The 19244-nt window shown below is 40.6% G+C and overlaps 1 long non-coding RNA gene and 1 other non-coding gene across 2 annotated transcripts; both read right to left on the bottom strand.

The window, feature by feature from the left end:
* Positions 1 to 1351: 1351 nt before the first annotated feature.
* On the bottom strand, positions 1352 to 11968 carry LOC139440518 (uncharacterized). Its single transcript, XR_011650747.1, has 5 exons — positions 11687 to 11968; positions 7127 to 7253; positions 4849 to 4919; positions 4525 to 4665; positions 1352 to 2774 (listed from the first exon to the last, which is right to left on the bottom strand). It is a non-coding gene; the product is annotated as an uncharacterized lncRNA (long non-coding RNA).
* A 2320-nt stretch (positions 11969 to 14288) lies between these two features.
* LOC112310903 (small nucleolar RNA U13) lies at positions 14289 to 14391 on the bottom strand. The gene has a single exon (XR_002975413.1). It is a non-coding gene; the product is annotated as a small nucleolar RNA U13 (small nucleolar RNA).
* Between the last annotated feature and the right edge of the window lie 4853 nt (positions 14392 to 19244).

The raw sequence follows: 19244 nt of genomic DNA, 5'->3' as shown, positions 1-19244 counted from the left end.
GGTAAACATAGGGATACCACTTGTTAACCTTGTTCTAAAATGCCTAGTTCCACTCCCCTGCCTTAGGAATTGGTGATAGAATTGGGATCTCCTAGTTGAGGAGTAAGGGTGGCAGGGACCTAGAGTGCTCCTCCACCCCAGGCAACATCACCTTCTATCCGGAATCCTGATCCTGTAGCTAGATCAGTGTTGGCTGATTTTGCCCTGAATCCAGGATGGCTGGAGGGTGGGGGAAAGGTTGACACATGCAGAACTGGCAATGGTTTGCATCCTTCCCTCCAAACTACTGGCTAGGCATAAATGGAGTTTTAATAAATTTGAACCTGGTTTGGCTAAACTTTCCTTAGCATTAAACACTAAAACATCACCCTGGCCAGTGTGGCTCAGTTGGTCAGAGACTCGTTCCATACACCAAAAGGGTGTGGGTTTGATTCCTGGTCAGGGCACATATCTAGGTTGTGGGCTCAGTCCCCAGATGGGGCATGTGCAGGAGGCAACTAATCAGTGTTTCTCTCTCTTTTCCCCTTTCCCTATCTAAAAGCAATGAAAAATGTCCTCGAGTGAGGATTAAATAAGGAAGTAAATAAATAAATAAATAAATAAATAAATAAATGCCAAATAAAAAATTAAAGCAGTGTCCAGGGCTTCGGCAACTCTCATTTCCTAGCAAGACAAGTGATAAATCCACTTGGCCCCATTGCTGGACCACTGTTTTAGCTCCCAATAAGTTTCCTAGGATGAATATTTCCTCATAGTCATCCTTGAAGGAAACCTGTCTAAAAATTCAATGTGCTCCTCTTGATTAGTTCCTTCAGGATGAAGATGGGCCTTTGAAATAGGGGGCTGGTTCCCTCAGTATGACTTTGGAAGGGGTTGCATTTTTACCATGCTCGGCTCCCTGCCCTTCACCAGGGTGATACTACCTCTAGTGAGGAGGGAGCAGAGCAGCTGGACAGCTGTCCGGATACTACCAGGCAAAGCATTAACAGCAAAGACACAGTACAGCTCACTTGCATCCAAGACCTGGAAAGTAATTAAAGAATATTAAAGGTGGGAGGATAGGAACAGACCAATAAGCCTAGTCCATAGCTTGGCACATAGTCCATGCTCACTAAGGGTGAGCTGAAGTTAGGGGGCACAGTATTAGCTTTCCTAAGATATTTCATTCTACTTTATTTATTTCTTAAGATATTTTAGCAATAAGGAAATAGCTTCTCCCATTATGATTTAAAATCTCCCTCTGAAGTGGGGCATAGAGCAAAACCGAAAAGTGTAGTGATTGTGGGGGGGGGGGGGAGGCGGGTGTGGGGGGAGGGGGAAGAGGGGGGTATAAGGGGGATAAATGGTAATGAAAAATACAGTAAAGATAAAATTTAGCCCTGGCTGGTGTGGCTCAGTGGATTGAACACTCGTCTGCGACCTGAAAGGTTGCCAGCTCAATTCCCAGTTAGGGCACATGCCTGGGTTGTGGGCCAAGTCCCCAGGAGGGGGCGTGCGAGAGGCAACCGATTGATGTATCTCTCACACACTGATATTTTGGCTTTCTCCCTCACTTCTCCTCTCTCTAAAAGTAAATACATTTTAAAAATCTCAAAATTTAAAAACCAAAAACAGAAAAAATAAAATTTAAAAATGCTCAATAACATAGATTTTCTTGCATGTTGTGTTTTTCTGGTATGACCCTAACTGGTCGATATACTAAACCAACCCCGTTTTTCCTCCAATTAAAAATTTGGTTTAAGAATAGAAGGTCCATGTGTTGGACACATCAGAGGGCTTTAATTCTCAAATGTGTCCCCTGTTACCATGGGTCACCCTCTTGTTATAATCTTGGATGGATCTTACAATGACATTTTTGTTCTGGAGCCCATTGGAGTTGGATCCTCTGGTGCCACTGCAGCCCAGAACACCCACGTTGCCCATGCCATGTTTGCCTCCTCCACCTGTGCTTTCCTTTGGCTTGGCTTTGACCTGCTACGAGTCCCTGTCATCAGCATTCATTTTGTATTCCCTATCTTCCAAGCTCTGTGCATTCTACGACAGTTTCTACAGTGTTTTTCTGCCAGATTCAAATTTTTCAAAGCATATCATCAAGAGAAGTTTACCCATTGCCTACTGAATGAGTTGAATAAATGAAGAAAGTCAGTGCATTATGTTTTTTAGGGCAAGTTTATGTATTTTCAGTAAAGATGTGAATTCTCTGTGTTCCTGATTTTGTGTGCCAAGTGGGGTTAGTAGTGCATAATAGGAATTGCTGAGGGATGGCAAGGAGGTGACATCCCTATGTCACTACCAATAGGCCCTCGATCTTGGATACATACATGTGAAAGATTTTGCAAAGTAAGTCCCTAATGAGAGAACATTGTGTTGCAAGTAGGGGCAGAGCTCCACTCATACTGAGGAGCTCAGACACAATCCTGCATTCTAAAGTTTTCCTAAGAAGCTACTCATAGATCCTTATGAAAAGATAGCATTCATTGCCCTAGCTGGTGCAGCTCAGTGGATTGAGTGCTGGCCTGTGAATCAAACGGTTGCCAGTTCGATTCCCAGTCAGGGCACATGCCTGGGTTGTGGGCCAGGTCCCCAGTCGGGGGCACATGAGATGCAAGCACACATTGATGTTTCTCTCCCTCTCTTTCTCCCTCCCTTCCCCTCTCTCTAAAAAGAAACAAATAAAAATCTTTTTAAAAAATTGAAGAAAAAACCCAACGATCTGTGTTTCTTCTTCTTTTCCTTTTTCTTGGCCTCCTTTGATCTCCTTTTTGTGTCTTCATCTGCAAATTAAAGCAATTAGAAATTAAAACAAAATTTAACTCTATCCCCCCAATACTTTTGAGTAGATAAATATCACATTACTGTTCTATTTGTTGTGACACAGAGATCCATTCATTGATTGCTACTTGTCAGAAAGTGCACTAGGCACCGGGGACAGAGATGTTAAAGTCACACTAAATGTTTGGTGATATAGGGCATTATCATTAATGTTATTACATGAAATAATAGTATTGTGATTAAATAGGAAAATGTCAAATAAGAGACGTATACAGAAATCCTTCGGGTGGCAGTGTGATATTTATAATTTACATCGACTATCTCAACAACAAAAAAATACCGTATTTTGCTGTGTATAACGAGCACCCACGTTTTTGTGTGCATCATACGTGGCATTATTATGCCCATGGCATGTACCATTATATACCCATGTATAATGTGCACCCTTATTTTTCCCTCAAAAATTTGGGCAAAAAAGTGCTCATTATACATGGCAACATATGGTATTTGAAGCAAATATGTGAAGCTACTAACAATCGTTAAAATCAAGGTGATACGCATATGGCAATATACTATTCTCTTTACTTTTCTGAATGTTTGGGTATTTTCAAGATGGAAAGAGAAAACCTTCGTGTGTGTTTGGGGGGATGCTTTCCAGGCGCACAGTCTAATGCAGGAGACAAGAGGTGAAGAGATAACCAGAATCCCGAGTGACAGAGGAAGCCGGGGGTGCTCTAGGCCCACAGAGGAGTCAGGCTGATTCGAGGAAGGTGGTTGAGGAATGGCTGACCAGGCAAAGGTGACTCTTAAGCTAGCTCTTTTTAAAATCAGTTCTATTACAAAAGTAATGCCTGCCCATTGTTGAAATGAGTAAGCCAAGCCGCATGCAGGGAGAGACTGGCATTGCGGGCAGGTGGAATGTCTGCATCAAGTAACAAAATCAAGAGAAAGAACATGGAACATCGAGGAGACAGAAAGTAGTCCTCAGGCTACAGAGGATGCCACGAGAGAAAGGGATAAGGTATGTGTGATTAGAGTAGCTCAATCAGGGTGTGAACTTTACTTGGAGGACTATGGAGCACTATTCAAGGGTTTTAAGAAGGGGACAGACACGCTCAGATTTGTGCTTTAAGAAATTTGAGTCTTCCAGCAGTGAGGAAGAAGAGTGACAATGGGGGCCAGGAAACCCAGGTGACATCAGAGGAGGGGCCACCTTTATGTAAAGCGTCCCCAGAGGAGGCACCCTCTGCCAATCATCAGGCAGGACTAGGTGCAAACAGGGGGCTTTTGTGATGTGCCAGCCCACAGGGTGTCTTCCTTAAATGAGCTGCCAGCCTGAAGGGGCCCTTTATGGTGTGGCTTTTTGAAAATTGCACAAAGGTGCCCACCGAGTGTGAGAATTACACAAAAGAGCTGCTCCACTGGGCTGAGGCAGCCCCGTAAGGCTTGGTTTGGTGCCACATGCCCTGGACACCTGCACACAACCAATCTAGAGTCACACTGCTTAGGTTTGAATCCCAGATGTGTGACCCTGTTGCTCCGTGCCTCCTTTTCCCCATCTGGAAGGACTATCCTCCAGCTGCTGTGTGAACGAAATAGCAAGCATGTAGCAGGGTGCCCATCACAAAGTCAGTAAGTGTCCAAAAACTCTTGACTATTATTATTGTTTTTAAGAACCTGCTTCTGAAATAAGCTTTAAAACGTAAAAGTAGTTTTGGGGCAAGGCTTGCAGAATGGTGTTGACTATCTTACCACTGGAGTCTGTTTCAGAATCCGAGTCACTGTCACTATCGTCAGAATAATTCTTGTGTTTTCTTTTAGATGATTTTTTCTTTCTTCTTTTCTTGGACCTTTCTTTTGAGTGACTATCCTTCTTCTTCTTCTTCTTTTCTTCTACATAGAATACAAATAAAAAACAACTTCTGAAGAAGTATTTCTGAGTATCAATTTTATTGTATTTGAAATACTAACATCGTAAACATGATGGGTAAAGTAAGTAAAAGCAAAGTTTAATGTTCAATTATTTATAAACTTATTTTAATTTTCCAACATAAAAACTCTGTATTTTAAAAATACCTTCTGAATTGGGAGGTGAAGGGATGCTTTTCTTTGAATCTTCATCCTCTACTGTTGTATATTCATCAGAGCTGAATTTAAAGAAGAGGGTTATAAAAATTAGAAATATGAACCATGGAATATAAACATGTAAAATTACTGTATTTTTCGGACTATAAGATGCACCACACCATAAGATGCACCTAGGTTTCAGTGGAGGAAAATAGGAAAAAAAACCCCGCTCCACCTCCACTCCCCCCCCTCCCCCGCCAGCCAGGTAAGCTACATTCGGAATATAAGACGCACCACCATTCCCCCCCCCAATTTGGGGAGTACGTCTTAGAGTCTGAAAATATGGTAAAATTTTTCAGTAATGAGCCCTGTCTGGTGTGGTTCAGTGGATTGAGCGTGGGCCTGAGAACCAACGGGTCGCCAGTTCAATTCCCAGTTGGGGTGCATGCCTGGCTTGCGGGCCAGGTGCCTAGTGGGGTGTGCATGAGAGGCAACTACACATTGATGTTTCTCTCCCTCTCTTTACCTCTAAAATAAATAAATAAAATCTTTAAAAAATGAATAAATTTTTTTAGTAATGATACTGATTGTCCAAGAACCATTAAAAGCAAACACTGTAATAACTTTTTGTAAGAGTACTCCTCAACAGTCTACCATCTTCATAATAACATATTCTTTTATACTTGCATAATACTTTAGTAGTTTACAAAGTGCTAGTCAAACTGAAAGCATCGTGTAAGATTTATATTTTCGGAAGAAATGTCAGAGCAGATATAGGGATCCATAAGGAAAGATGAAAGAAAGTGGAGATAGGAAGGCTGAGGGAAGATGTCATAATTTTATTCTACGTGTGTAAAGGACACATGGCAGAGCAGCAACTGTTCTGTCCCCCCCAGAGCAAGAAGAGACTCACACACTACAGTAAAAACACATTTCTTTCTGTTGTAGAGAATTCTGAAAATGAGTTATTAAAATTATGTAACAGTTAAAAAATGTAATTGAACAACAATAAAATAATTTAAAAATTGGAAAAAAATGAAATTTTTATATCATATAATCTTTTCCTCTGGAGATCACACTTGAAATAATTTAGGTATCGCCTAGAAAATTATTTCCAGGGTTCCTTCCAAATCTAATTCTATTTCAGGTTGTTATAAGAACATCTATAAGAACAAGTTTCTGAAAATAATGCTTTACTACCCTGTCATAAATTACAAAGTTTACTTGTGAAGCACATTGTCTCAACTCAACCTAAAGTAGACACAGCAGCTTATGAAGAACACCAAGGAGGAAAGAAGTAAGTAAAAAGGAGTATTAAACCTTCAGATAATATTAGATATAGGAAAATTAACTAAACAAAACCATACTGGTATATTAATTTTTAATATATATTTGTAGCCCTGGCCAGGTTGGCTTAGTTGGTTGGAGTGTCATCTTGTAACACCAAAAAGGTTATGGATTCAATTCCTGGTTAGGGCACATCCTTGGGTTGTGGGTTCGATCTCCAGTTGGGGCACATATGAGATGCAGTCAATTTCTCTCTCACACTGATGTGTCTCTCCCATCGCACTCTCTCAAAATCAATAAACATATCCTTGGATAAGAATTTTAAAAATTCCTTTGTAATGCTAAAACCTGGCATGCAATCTGCAATTGAGTTAGTTCAGAAAAAAAATAATTTAAAATAATATAAATATATTATTTATTTTAATGTTGAACCCTTCTATGAATAAGAAACTAGCATCCCGTGAATTATAATTTAAAGAGAACAATTAGCATGGTAAAATCCACTGGCAACATGTTTTAATTTTTAGGTATGTTTCATGTTTTTAAAACTTAAGGGACAGCCCTGACTATCAAGGCTCTCAGTTGGTTGGGCATGCTCCCACAAAGCAAAAGGTGACCCGTTTGATTCCAGGTCAGGGCACATGCCTGGGTTGTGGGCTCAGTCCCAGTCAGGGTGCATACAAGAGGCAACTGATCAATGTTTCTTTCTCATGTTGATGTTTTTCTCCCTCTCTTCCCCTCTCTCTAAAAATAGATAAATATTTAAAAAATTTAAGGGATAGAAGAGGATAAATCACAGGAAAGAAGAAAATGTGAGATGTACTTAAAGCTCTTCACCTAATAAAAATGTATCAATAGATTCTGGATTTAACAAATGTTATAAAATTTAAAAATTGTTTTCTACAAATTACTCTGGTTCAGGATTATATTAGTCAGCTAGGGCTGCCATAACAAAATACCACAGACTGGGTTGTTAAACAACAGAAATTATTTTTCCTACCATTCTGGAGGTTAGAAGTCAAAGATTAAGGTGCCATCAAGTTTGATTTCTGGTGAGACCTCTCTTCCTGGTTTGTAGATTCTTGCCTTTACCCTGCATCCTCATGTGGTCTTTCCTCTGTGTGCACCTGGTGGGGGAAGGGGTGGAAAGAAATATCTGTCTCTGGTGTCTCTTCCTTTCCAGATAAGGATGGCAGTCCTTTCAAATAAGGCCCCATCCTTATGTCATCATTTAACCTTAATAACCTCCTTAAAGGCCCTATTGTCAAACACAGTCACTTTGAGGGCTATAGCTTCAACATACTGGGGGGTGGGTGGGTAACAATTCAGCCTTTAACAAGAATTTTTTGGAGAATGTCCTCATGCTTCAGGAGCTCCCAATTCTCAACCCCCTCTCAATATAGGCATGTCAATAATTCAATGGCTGAATTTGGTTTCATCCATTTATGTGTATGTATGTGTGAAACTCAACAGGTCCAGTTAAGTTTCCTTCCATATTCTAAACTTTAAATTAATAAAACTTGGTATAAATGTAAATTCAACATTTAGGATTTGATGTTCTGATATCAAATGGCACAGACTACAGACAGCCTGAGAGGCTGGGCCAGATATGCAGCGTGGGAGGCAGTCAAGTGCATCCTCTCTGTCGCATACATGACAATAGTCCCAACTGCTCATGTCATCTTCTGAAATCTATGACAGAAACAGTTTTACATTGGGAAATAACTTCATTTGTTTACACATGTTTATAAAAGAAAAAACAAATCTTTTCAGTTTGGTTAAAACTTCAGTTTTCAGAAACCCAGGAATTAGTAAAAATAGCTTTTTTTTAAATGAAGCATTAGAAGGAGTAAAAAATAAATGGAGCTCTGGAAAAAAGTTCCATGTGACAAAAACTGAATTCTATGAGATTCAGTTTCTTTTCTGTTTTTCCTTTAGTTCCTTTATGTTTTTCATTTTTTGTTTTAATTTTTGCAGTTATTTATAAACTGAAAACAAAACAAAACAAAAAAGAACTAATAGGAACTCAATTCCCCAAAGTGTAGCTGTTCATGTCTTGTTTTTTTTAAATCTTTACAAAATAAATATATTTGGTTTCATTGTTTGAATAAATTGTTTTTACTTCTTTATTCAGAGGAGAAGGTACAACTGTGCACAGCTGGAACTCAGAGCGATTCCTACTTCAAGAAGCAGGCAATCTCCTCTGGGGGCATTTCCTCCCTGCAGTCTCAGTCCTGGAGCGGTGGTCTCCCACAGTCTGCTCTGTAAATGGGCTTCTTGGTCTAGCTCCTGGTCCCTGCCACCGTGAATGCGCCCACAAGAGGTCACCACAGCCGATGTTTTCACCAGCCTGCAAGCAAGAGCATGGCAGCTATCCCCTCCAGTGGCATGGTTATGGCCTCCCACAGCTACTACCAGCACTGCATGGGCTCCCCTTCCAGTAACAGCTCTTGTGGAGGTACGAGTCCACTAGGGAAGCTAACCCCCACCACCCTGGTATCCCCAAGGATGAATTGGGTCACTGGTGAGCAATCTTTTTGGGGATGTTCACTCTCCAGTTCATGGCCACAGTGTTGTGAGTCCCAAGAGCATTTGGAATCTCCCTGGGCCTCCAGCAGCATGACCACCTGTGACCTGGGTTGGGAAGCCATAAGCCAGCAGCCCAAAGGCCAGCCTGGCAAAACCAAAGCCATGCCCCCATGCTGAGTGGCCACCACCAGTCACCAGACTTCCAGAGGCCCTAGGCTCCTCCCCTACTCTCCTCCTCTACCCCCTTGCCCCTCCCCACCCCCAGCATAGACAGGCAGGCTACAGCTAGCGGAAACAGTTGGGTTCTTTTATATCAAAACAGCAAAACACCAAAAAGGAGTTGAGAGAGTCCTGCTCTTTGCTATCCAAGCCACATGTGAACCTTCCTAACACCCCGTAATGGTGTGCTTTTCACCAAGTGGAAAATAAATGACAAACAGCCAGCAAAGGGAAAAAAAAAAGGTGGCAATTTAAAAGTAAACACACAAATAACAGTACTTCTAATATATGAGTATAGGGGCTAATGGAGCCTACCAGACTGTAATGACACAGAGTCCTTAAGGTGTAAAGCATAAAATTCAGGTGCAATATTATGTGCTGCCTGCCTAGACATTTGCAGGCAGGGCCTCCAATGGCCTAACTGCAAATTTCCCTCCCCACTCTCTCCTGCAGATGTGGGCCCCTAGCCAAACAACCATCTTTATCAAAGGAACCAGGCGTAGTTCCAGATTATCCCTGGGTAGTGAGTCTTAGTACCTTTCCAGCCTCTGGATCTCATTTGTCGAGTGTCAGGTATCCTGTGTTCAGTCTCCTGGTAACCCTAGGGAAGTCATCCCTTCCTCACCAACAGGGTAAATAGGACACCATTAAAATGGTCCCTGCTGCTAACTGGTTTCATCTGTACTCTTAAGATAAATTATTTATCTTCTACATGCACAAATGCAAATTTCATACACGCTGTTCTTACATATTTTGGTTAAGATTCTAAAACAAGAAGTTGTTTTGAGTGACAGACTGGGGACAACTTTCTGAAACATTTAACTTGGAGAGGTAGGTCTCCACTGTAATTCAGGGTTGTTTTTACCATTTCTGCTCCCAGGCATGAAACCCTAATAGCTAATGTGCAACCTCCAAAAGCTAAGGAAACCATGGAAACCTTCCTAGTACATCGGCAAAACCCTTCCCCAGGCCTACGTGGCTTGCAGCCCACGACAGGAGTGTAGGTATGAGTGTAAACAAGCTGCCGTTACAATCGTGGAATATATATTGTTTCAGGTAGTAGATAATTACAACACTAAAAATGTCAGCACTATTTTTATCTCCTTTTTACAGGTGAAGAAATGAAGCTTAGAGAGGTTAAGGAACTTATCCAATATTTTGACTTTGTTAATTAACATTTGTTAAGTGGATGGTGAGGCAAAGTTCAACAACAGACCATAACAGTAACTGAAATAGTTTATTACTCACAGGTCCGGGAGGAAGTACACAGTATACCTGGAAGGTCCACATAGGGAGGTCAAGACAGAGTGTAGGCAGAGACTGGACCTGGGCATATGCCTTTTTTAGGCCCTGTGGGTGTAGTGCTTTAGGCTTGGACCAGATCAGCCCATTTAAACCAAAAAGAGTGAGGTTTTGTTCAGCCCCGGGGGGTCATATTTAAGGGGCCCATACAGCATACAGGTGATGGGAGGCAGGGGAGACAGTTGACCACAAGGGTTGCTGGGGAAATGGTATCAGGAATTACATTTGCTTGTGACTCTGGTGGGCTGCTATCTAGGGCATGTGGTTGCATGAGGGGGTGATGTCAATTTAAGGTCCCTGCAAGTCTCTTGGCCAAACAAAATGGATGCCAAAGCAGCAATACCATGCAGTAGCTTAGCTAAACTCTCCACACCCACGGTCACACAGGTATTAAGTGGCAAAGTGGGGCTTCGAACTCAGACAGTTATAAATCTGCAACTATACTCTTTCTCACTATGCTTTATTACCTCTCACTGACAGAAGGAAAAAGAACCATCAAGACATGTCCCAACTGCTGTAATTTCAACCTGCCCCTCAATACCTGGAATGTTTTTAAATTTCTCATTTTTAACACATTCAAGGCACTTAGTATGCTACCTGACACATTCAATAAACATTAGATATGAATACTTACACAGCAATAATTATTACTCTTCCTTCTCCTTCTTAAACTATTTTTCCACTCCAATACTCACTTTCATTAAGGAAAACTTATCTCACCTTCCCCCACTTCTTCCAGTTGAAGATAGAGACAACTTAACAAGATCTTTCTCAGGGCAGCCTCCTCTGCATTTTAGCATATCGCTTTCCCAACATTCACCCAATCATGTCTTTAGAGGAAGGTTTTTCTACTTTCCAATTTAAACCTTTAACTTCAATTCTTCCCAACTCCCTACAAAGAATTTCCATTTACAAATCCTGTTATCATCTGCAACCAATTGATATTCATTCAACAAGCAATGGTTGAGCTCTTACTAAATGATAAATACAGCGAATTTTATGATAAATAATTCACAGAACTCCTTCTTTCCACTAAGTGTAGTGGAAAATAAAATCTTGTTCACAAATAATAACACAAAACAAATAAATGCTATACATAGGTCTGCAAGGCTTGTCCATGTCCACTGTAAGACCAGAGGTGGAAGCGGGTGAAGGGAGACCAGGGCACTGTGTGAAGAAGGGGCCAATGGGTGAGTGAGAATTAAGGAAGGAAAAAGGCAAGCAAAGGGCTGCCATGGACAGACTGAAGAAAAAAAAAATGAAAATGGGCACAAGGAAGGTAGAAGGAAACGAAATGCAAATGGTCCAAAGTCGGGGGAAAGATGAAACAGACTCAGAAGGCAGGTGCACTGAGCAAAGGCGAATCATTCTCATGCACCTCCTCCCTGTCCTAGTCCAGGAGGCTAGGCCAAGGCTTGTATCTCCCACAGGGACCACAAAAGGCAACCGGGAAGGCAAAAGCTAAGCAGGTGCTGCGCACCGAGACCCGCTCTCCCGAGCCGAACCGTACCTTGAACCGGGACAGTAGAGCTGGTTTTGGTAACCTTGGCTGCGGCCATCCAGCAGATGCCTGAGGCCATTCGGATCCCTTGACGGAGAGCAGTAGTGTCAGGGAAAGTGGTAGCTCCCGCAGGGAACGCCTGGACTTACGGGCTCCAGGTTCTTGGACGAACTGCAACATTTTCCCTGGAGCCTGGAGCCCTCCCACTACCCCACCAGGCAGCGTATAGGTGCCAGCCATTGTTGTTGCCAAAATAGGGAACCGCCTCCTAAGCCTGGGAACCCGCCTAATTCCCAGAACCCACCACTGCGCAACCTCCGAAAGCTAAGGAAACCGTGGAAACCTTCCCGGTACATCGGCAAAACTCTTCCCCAGGCTTACGTGGCTTGCAGCTACGTAAAAGGAGTGTGGGTATTAAACAAACCGCTGTTACAATCGGTTCCGGGCATCCTTTTGGTTCCACCTAGGGCCCGCTTGCTCCAAACTGGACTGGAGACCATGTCTTCTCAGCCTTGTACTTGAAATAACTGAAGAGGAGGATGACCACAGAATATGTTTCACAGAATGGCCCTATCAACAATACAGTCAATTTTGCTTGTGTTTCAGGTGCTTTCTGTGCATATCTGTGTTACATATTCTATACTATTGGGTGCTTACTGTGTCTCATATATGAATATTTATATATACATATGTATAAATAATAGATGTATAAATAATATAACAATATGTATAGATAAAGTATGTGCATACGTGTAGAATACAGGGTGGGGCAAAAGTAATTTTACAGTTGTTTGCATAGAAAATAATACAATAATTAGTAAATAATAATACAAGAATAAACTCAAGTGTTTCACGTACTCAACTGTAAACCTACCTTTGCCCCACCCTGTATATAGTAATGGCTCAAATCGAATTAGTTATATGTGAATTTCAAACTGCCTGGGAGGTCAGTACCCCTAAATCCCCCCCATATTGTTCAAAGGTCAACTGTACATATTTTTAAAGTCTATCTTTAATTAAAAGACATCTAAATGGGATAACAAAAGGCACAAAGTATTCAAAGTATTTCCTAAGCAGCTGACAGTGTGTTTTAGTGTCAAGTTTAGCAAAAAGAAATAATACAGTAGACCCACTTACATTTGAATTTCAGGCACACAACAAATAATGTTTTAGTATAAGTATTCCCATACAATAATAATGCAACATGACATTTGCATTGGCTCTTTCCCTTAGTTCACTCTGTTCTCTGCTTACACATCATCTTTTCAGAGAGGCAGTGCCTGACCACACTATCTGCAATAACACCCTCGTCATTCTCTATTACTTTATACTCTTTACTTTTCTTCATAGCACTCATTACTTTCTATATTTAGGTAATATGTAAACATATGTGTATTGTATGTCTAAGTTTCATGAAGACTGAGACTTCATTTTGATGATGACTGTAGCCACAGTGCCTAGGACATTGCATGACACAGAGTGGATACTGAATGATGTGTATTTAATGAACAAATGAGTGGATTTTTATTGTGTCAGGGTTTATAGTAGTTTCACTGTCACATATTCATAATCAACCTTGTTGTTTAGTTTTAGCCCTTCACTTAAATATATCGGCTCACTCTAAAATGTCCATTCTTAATTCTTTATTTTGACCCATTTCTTATTTGATTTCATATTGTTAAGTAATTTTTTCCACAAAAGACTCACGGGCATTATAGTCCCTCAACTTTTTTTATAATTGAAATATCAAACCTGTTGCTTTTTTAGGTAGAATGCATTATTACAAGCAATTATCAACTCCTTCTTTACCAGAAGGGTTATATATCCCTATCCAATTGACTTTGGAATGTTTTAAGATGAAAAGGAGAATTAATAATATTAAACAAGTCACTTAAACAGAGTTGTTGGGATTAAGCAGAAAAGGGGCTGGTGATGAAAAAAACAAACATATTTAGCACTTACTGGGTTCCAGACACTCATTCATTCAATATTAGGTAACCATATCTGTCTACCATTTATTGGGTCAGGATAGGCTTCACAAATATGTTAGTGCTTGGAGTTGTGGCTTTCCAAAAGATCAGGCACTTACCAAACAACAGGCAAGGTAAAATGTGAATACAATAGGAATGGTTATTCCAGGCTCAACTTCCAGGTACAGACATGGAAGCACTAAACAGCACATAATATTTTGGAAACCATAAGCAGTTTGACACTATATGTATCCTCAAAACAACTCTATAGGAAAGTATTATTACCCTGGCTGGTGTAGCTCAGTGGATTGAGTGCTGGCCTGCAAACTAAAGGGTTGCAGGTTAGATTCCCAGTCAGGGCACATGCCTGGGTTGTGAGCCACGTCCCCAGTGGTGGGCACATGAGAGGCAACCACACATTGATGTTTCTCTCCCTCTCTTTCTCCTTCCCTTCCCCTCTCTCTAAAAATAAATTAACAAAATCTTTTAAAAAAGAAAGTATTATTATCCCTATTTTATAAAAGAAGAATCAGGCCCAAGGTTATAGTGCTATTAAGTGACAGTACCAGAATCCCAACCAACTAAAGTCTTTGTTTTTTCCAATATACTCTACTGTGGTTTCTTTTTTTCTTTTCCTTTCATGCCAGACTGGTAATATGCCAATGTCATAACAAGTTTTGAGGGAGGCACACCTCACACAGAGCATGAACACCTAATCATCATGCTTATGAATTAGGAAAGGATCATAGTTTCTTCTTATACTTGTGTAGTGGCCCTACTAAATCTGTGAAGCTAAGTATAACTCAGAGGAAGGGCTCTAGGATGGAATGAATGTCATTTTTTCTCTATCATCATCAATTAATATATATTAAGCACCCACAAGATTCCTGATATTTTAATGTAGGAGAGGGCAGTTGCCACCTTCATAGAATTCATAACCAAGTTCAAACAACACAAGCAAACACTGACAAGTGGTTCTGAAACAGATTCCACTATTAGCCAGTCAAAAACATTTCTAGAATGTCAAACAATTGATACTTCCAAATCCATTTGATATAGGTTCTTCTCTTTAAAACCTACTGAGTGTGAAGTGGGGTTAAGCCTGCAGATAAAAAGAAAGTGAAAGGTGAAATGACTTGTTGAGAATCAGAAAATTAATGAAGCTTTCCAAAGACCTTGTCCCAAAGGCAAATATTAAGGCCACTCAAGATTCTTGGACCACTCTGATTTCCTCCAAAAAAATTCATTTCCTACTCATTGGATCCCCTTTAATTATAAGTAGCTTTTAAATTTTAGTTTAGTTTTTGCTAAGTTATGGGTGAAAGACATGGACAGAAGGGAAAGGAAGGTTTCCTGTGCTTTGAATTAATAGGTTTTCATCATACTTCAGTTGAGTCTCCACACTTTTAAAGCCTATTCAGAAAAGGGACAAAAAGGCAAGGCAATACTGTGGGTGGTCTTGGTGTTGTTCACGCTGGTCAGCAAAAGAAGTTGTATTGCATCTTCAAATTTACTGAGAGGTAATCAGCACACATTTGATATCAAGAGTGGCAGCTGCTGTCACTGTGATCTGTATTTCAAAGTTAAGTCGCATTTTAGTTTTAGTCAACTTCACATTTTAGTTTTAGTCAACTTAGCTGCTTAAAGATAAATAGATCCTAAACTTTTGAGATGTACTTTATCCTAATACCATATGATTTCACATATATGTGGTATTTAAAGAATAAAATAAATGAACAAACAAAATTGAAAGACTCATAGACACAGAGAGCAGACTGGTGATTGCCAGAACAGAGGGGTGTTGAAGAAGTGGGTGAAAGGTGAAGAGATTAAGAAAAACAAATTGGAAGTTACAAAATAGTCACAGGGATGTAAAGTACAGCATAAGGAATATAGTCAATAATATGGTGCAGGGTGGGTACTGGAAATATAAGGTGGAACACTTTGTAAAGTATATGATTGTGTAACCACTATGCTGTATATCTGAAACTAATACAAAGTAATATTGACTGTAAACTGTAATTAAAAAATAAAATTTTAAGGTTCTTTTAAAAAGATGTACTTTGTCCTATTTCCTTTTTTTTTGCTACTAAATTTTGGGGGAGGATGACTCAAGAATGGTCATTAATCTACTAAGTAGTTTAGTTAGGTACTCAGTTGTTAGAAAAATACTACCATCTGGTTTAGTTTCCTTTATAACAGCACACTCTTATTTCCCATGAAATGTGTTTATATTAAACAATGAAACTTTCATAATTTTAAGTCCTAATAAAAAACCAACAATACAATAATTCCCACATAATTTTTTTTCCCAAAATATAAAATCTTGGAGAAGAAACCGAAGAATATTGTGTGAATTTCTTATTTGTGTGAAAATACAACTGTATTACACTACTTTGATGTTGTGCTATGTGGATTTACTCTATTGAGGAGAATGTAGAATAGACTGGGTATGGATAGATGATTATATCCTTGTCTGATTTTATGTTGAAGAAAATAAGATATAGTTAGGTCTGTTTTTGTCCTGATGGACATTTTTAGTAAGGTTTTTGTAGGAAAGAAGCACAGGGATTGACTGAAAGGTAAACAGGTACATACTCAAGTTTTTGGAAACTGATGCATTATTCTATACATATTTTTTAAAAAGAAAGTGATACCAGTGAGTCCTTTTATTGCCAAAGAAAAAAGCTACTATTTTGGTTCCTTAGTTGAATATGATCATTAACCAACCTAAAGGGAAATATTTTCCTCTACAAATACCAATCCCCTTGTGTCATTCATCTTGGTACTCAGTTGGAAGTATATTACTTGAAGATTTTTTAAAAATTACCGTAACTCAGTTATTCATTCATTAAACAATATTGAACACCTACTATGTGTCTGACACTAAAGCTGTCTGAGGAGGAAATGCTATGTAAATAAAAATAACAAATCAGGACTTCCTGTCAAGAGGGCAGTGTAAGTAAACACGGCTTGCCTCTCCACACTACCACATCAAAATTACAACTAAAATATGGAACAACTATCACTCAGAACCATCAGGACTTGAGTTGAATGGAAGTCTGACAACTATGGAATTAAAGAAAGCACATCTATCCAGACTCATAGGAGGGGCACAAATGCAGAACGGGTTGGTCCCTCACCCACGTGTGGTGGATAAAAATTTGGGAGGGACATCTCAGTAGTGAAGAGTCCCAGCCCTACAATAGGGCCACCAGGCCAGGGTTCCAGTGCCAAGAAGTCCCCACAACTTCTGGCTGCAAAAACCAGGAAGGATTGAGTTGGGGGAAGAAACTGCTGGAGCCTCAAGCAGTTTCTCCTAAAGAACTCACACACGGACTCACCTACTCAGACTCATTCCCTCTGAGCACCAGCGCTGGAGTAGCAACTTGAAAGGCACCAGTGGCATAAAGAGAGAAACTGAAGTGTCTGGCATCAAGGCAAGCAGAAGCCATTGTTCCTTTTCTAAGCCTTCCCCTCCCACAGAGCCAGTGAGCTGGTGACATATCTGAGACTCTATCAACCTGGTTAACACTGTTTGACTCACCTTGGAGATCCCTAGAGACTCCGCCCCACCCAAGTTACGGGCCCACCCAAGTTGCCTTTCCACATGAATGGCTGGTCTTGGCTCAGGCTTCACAACTTTCTAAACCCTCTCAAACAAGCAACAGCTGGCCTCAGTGAGCCCCAGGCCCAGCACTAGCAACAGCCAGCCTATATTCACAGCTTGGTTTGCCTGGGAATCTCCAAGACCAGCACAAGCAGCAGACTTCTCAGATTCTTTTATAGAAGGTGGGATGGCCCTGGGAAGAACACAGGTTAGGACTGACCTTGGCCTCCACCACTCAGGAAACCCCAGGGCCAGCGCACCCAGTGGATAGCTACAGACCACGTCAGAGAACCACCACCCTGCCCCTGCACAGCTGATCCTCTACGGAGGGCAGAGGTTGGTGGTAAGTGGTCACAGCTGATCTTTGCAGCTGACTGACCTGGGTAAATCCCTCTCCTTGACCTGCCAACAGCAACCAAGGTGCAACTACAAGAGGAGAGTGTACTCAGCACACACAAAGGGTGCACCTTGAGTACCCAGTTTGGGTGATAGGGGAGGCTGTGCCACTGGATCCTACAGGAGACCTACTACCAAGACAGGCCACACTACCAAGACACAGAGTCATAGCAGCTCTATCTAATACATAGAAACAAACACAGGGAAGCTCCCAAAACAAGGAGACAAAGAAACATGGCCCAAATGAAAGGACAGATCAAAACTCCAGAGAAAGAACTAAACAAAAGGGAGATAAGCAATCTATCAGATGCAGAGTTCGAAACACTGGGTTTAAGGATGCTCAAGGAACTTAGTGAGGATCTCAGCAGCATGAAAAGGATCCAGTCAGAAATGAAGGATTCACTAATTGAAATAAAGAACCATTTACAGGGCAACAACAATAGAGTAGATGAAGCCGAGAATCAAATCAATGATTTGGAACACAAGGAAGCAAAAAAACAACCAATCAGAACAATAAGAAGAAAAAAGAATCCAAAAACATGAGGATAGTATAAGCAGCCTCTAGAGGCTGCAACTTCAAGAGGTCCAACATTCGCATCGTAGGGGTGCCAGAAGGAGAAGAGAAAGAGCACAGAATTGGAAATCTATTTGAAAAACTAATGAAAGAAAACTTCCCTAATTTGGTGAAGGAAATACACATGCAAGTTCAGGAAACACAGAGAGTCGAGAACAAGAGAATGCAAAGAGGCCCACTCCAAGACACATCATAATTAAAATGCCAAATGTTAAAGATAAAGAGAGAATCTTAAAAGCAGCAAGAGAAAAGAAGCTGGTTACCTACATGGGAGTTCCCATAAGACTGTCCACTGATTTCTCAAAGGAAATGTTGCAGGCCAGATGGGGTTGGCAAGAAATATTCAAAGTCATGAAAGGACTTTGCATGTAGGACAAAGTAGGGACCTACAGCCAAGATTGCTCTACCCAGCAAAGCTATTATTTAGAATTGAAGGGCAAATAAAGAGCTTCCCAGACAAGAAAAAACTAAAGGAGTTCATCATCACCAAACCATTATTATATGAAATGATAAAGGGATTTATTTAAGAAAAAGATCAAAACTATGAACAATAAAATGGCAATAACTACATACCTATCAGCAATTGAATCTAAAAAACAAACTAAGCAAACAAGAAGAACAGAGACAGAATCATTGATACAAAGAGTGTTTTGATGATTGCCAGATGGGATGGAGGTGTGGGGGAATGGGTTAAGAGGTGAGGGGATTAACAAGTACAAATAGGTGGTTACAGAATAGCCATGGGGATGTAAAGCACAGTATAGGAAATGGAGTAGCCAAAGAACTTATACGCATGACCATGGACATGAACAGTGGAGGGGGATTATCTGAGGGAGTGTGTGTGGGGGCGTGCTGGGTGGAGGGAGGCAAAGGGGGAATAATCAGGACAACTGTAATAGCATAATCAATGAAATATAATTAAGAAAATAAATAGATATAAGTAATAAATTAATGCCCTGGCCAGCATGGCTCAGTTGGTTGAGCATTGTCCCGCAAATCAAAAGAATGCTGGTTCAG

The sequence above is a fragment of the Desmodus rotundus genome, chromosome X, assembly GCF_022682495.2.
Source record: "Desmodus rotundus isolate HL8 chromosome X, HLdesRot8A.1, whole genome shotgun sequence".
NCBI classification, from domain to species: domain Eukaryota; kingdom Metazoa; phylum Chordata; class Mammalia; order Chiroptera; family Phyllostomidae; genus Desmodus; species Desmodus rotundus.
The sequence above is the reverse complement of the archived record's forward strand: the minus strand, read 5'-3'. Positions and strand labels throughout refer to the sequence as shown.